The sequence below is a fragment of the Corylus avellana genome, chromosome ca1 (genome assembly GCF_901000735.1).
Source record: "Corylus avellana chromosome ca1, CavTom2PMs-1.0".
NCBI classification, from domain to species: domain Eukaryota; kingdom Viridiplantae; phylum Streptophyta; class Magnoliopsida; order Fagales; family Betulaceae; genus Corylus; species Corylus avellana.
The window spans coordinates 13011444-13014180 of NC_081541.1; the positions used below are offsets into that span (position 1 = coordinate 13011444).

The 2737-nt window shown below is 29.3% G+C and overlaps 1 protein-coding gene across 1 annotated transcript in view; it reads right to left on the reverse strand.

Annotated features, from left to right (window-relative positions):
• The window catches only part of LOC132185104 (uncharacterized), a 4249-nt gene that overhangs the window by 988 nt on the left and 524 nt on the right, over positions 1 to 2737 (reverse strand). The gene's annotated exons all lie outside the window — the stretch shown is intronic.

Here is a 2737-nt window from a genome sequence, read left to right on the forward strand (position 1 = left end):
AACCCATCACCTAGCAAAGCATGCACTCACGACCACTTCAGAGCTGATTTGGATAGAGGAGGTTCCCAATTGTATTGTTGACATTGTCTCCTTAGAGCTTTTAGCTCTTATTGTTTAGAGTTTTTGCTCTAGATTTTGAATGAAATGGTACATAAACTATTTTTCGAAACCCAAAAAAAAAAAAAAAACAAAAAACAAAAAGAAGAAAAGAAAAGAAAAACATCAATAGTTGCCTCTCCAATTGTCTTCTAAACTTTAGCACACCATCAAGTCTAGTTGAGTCAAGTAAATATTTAAGTTTTGATTCATTAAATTTTATTTCAGGATAGCATGGTTTTTTGAGTATGTACTGAGCTCAATATGCTGTTTAAATTCAATTTATTTAATTTTTAGATGAACTCGAACATATTTACAAATTGTTCAATTAACGTATTCACTTCTCATATAACGTAAATATGGTCATTGTTTATATATATTCAGTAACTAATTATTAGCATAAATTTGCTATATATATATATATATATAGCAAATTTATGCTAATATATGGCAAATTTATGCTAATAATTAGTTACTGAATTATTGTGAAGATAAGCATTAGTTATTTAATTGTTGTGAATATTTTATCATTTGAGTTAATAAAATAAATTAATTTTTATTTAAAAACTTATAAAAAATTAACTTCACAAACCTTGTATTTGTAATAAATCATACATAATTTTTGTTATGAAATTTATTATTTATATTATATTATCTAGAATTTTAAACAATCAAATCTCAAGTCTATATGTATGTTTACACTATACACACACACACATAAAGGGAAATAATTCCCTTTTATCATTTTTTTTTTTTTTTTTTTTTTTGTAATTAAAATTGTAGGCTGGGGAGACTAATTGTGACTATTCTATCTAGGTGTGACCATAGTAAAACTTATCTGCTGAGAGCCGCACAGGAAGGGTCTAAAAGCCATTTTATCATCTTAAATATTTAACATGTTCTCACTACGAAGTTAAAACTAACAAAATAAAATTATACAAGTTTATATGAGTTTGACTTGTTTAATAAATTAAATAGCCAAAATTTCTATTAAGCTTGATTTGTTTAATAACCAAGCCAAACTCAAAGTCAAGTTTGAGTCGAGGTCGAACTGTTTACGAACAATTCAGTTCATTTACAACCCTTGCTAATCATGATCTATAAGTTGTGAGCTGCGTGCAATAAAAAGAAAATTTACCAAGAAACTTTTCAGTAGTCAACATTGTCCTAAGAGAATAATTAGGGAAAAAAAAAATTTCTTTTTAGTACTAGTAAAATTTTATGGTGACAACCCACTATGGAGAATGCGACTCATTACATGTGACAACTTTCGAATTGGTAGAAGGCTCTTGAACTGCAATTATTAGGTCGGTAGGTCGCCATAACAACTCAGAGTCGCCTCTCACATGAACTTGGAGGCGTAAATGACATACAATGCAAGCTTTCTTTTTTCTTTTTTTTTTGGTTCGAGAGCGACTAGACGGGATGTTGAAATTTAAAAGATAAAGGACAATATTATTTGGATCATAATATTTGCTACTGACAAAAGCTTGGAAGTATGTACTGTTCATAAGCTACTATATATGTGTGAGAATTTTATTTTAAAGTGTAATACTATTCTTTATACTAATTTATCACACTCGTTTTATATTGACTGACTTGACATGTTTTAAGTAGCTCTTTATGTTATCAACTTAAAAAAATAGAAGAAAAACTATTTAAAACACACCATATTGACATATATAAAATGAATGTGAAGAGTAATATTACCTTTTTTTTAATTTAATTTAATTTAATTTAATTTTAAATGTTTAACTATTAATTGCTTAAGTTCGCAACAAAATTAGAAAAACAAAAGCAAGCGTGGAACATTCATATTGACAAAGAAAAAAAAAAGAACTTTGAGAAACACAATTGTATAAATAATATATAAGTCCTTTTTAATTAGAAAAAAATAAGGACTTTCATCAAATTAAAAATTCTATGTTGTTGGTGTGACTCCCATGACCGTTTTGCCTTAAACGGAAGATTTGAGATTTGAGACAAATTTTAAGTTTGAGAAAGAAAATGAAAAGTAACTAAAGAAACAAAAAGGAATTAAAAAGAGCTACATGCATGCACAAAAATTATCTTCTAATTAAATTCGATTAATTTTGTGCACAAAACTTTCCGATCTTGATTATAATATCATTTAAGAGTACAAGGATTTAAAACTTTCTAGAGAAAATATATATATATATATTCTATTGGATAGATGATCAGGATCGGACAATATTTAGCCGACGTGTTAAGAGAAGCAACTGAAATTAAAGGAGGAATATTGGTATCTAACAACCTTTATTGAACATAGATTTGATTACCATGTGGGGTACCCCTTCGATAATTAGGGTCAATATGCTTCCAATTTGCCTTGGACCAGCGCAATTATAAACGTCTTTTTGTTTCTTCACCTCAATAGGCATCAAAGCTCTGCCTACGCCTACACTGGCATGGAATATATTTGCTTCGTAATTAAGCTCAGCATCAGAAGCATATGATGAGCTAAGCAAGCATGACTTCAGGAGTGTTACGTAAGCTAAGCCGTGGCAAGCAATTAAAGATCCATTTGCATGCGATCCCTGCTGCATGTGTTATATACAGGGACGGAGCCAGGAAATTTTATGGGAGGGGGCCAGCCAAATTTTTTTTTCGGTTCTTTATA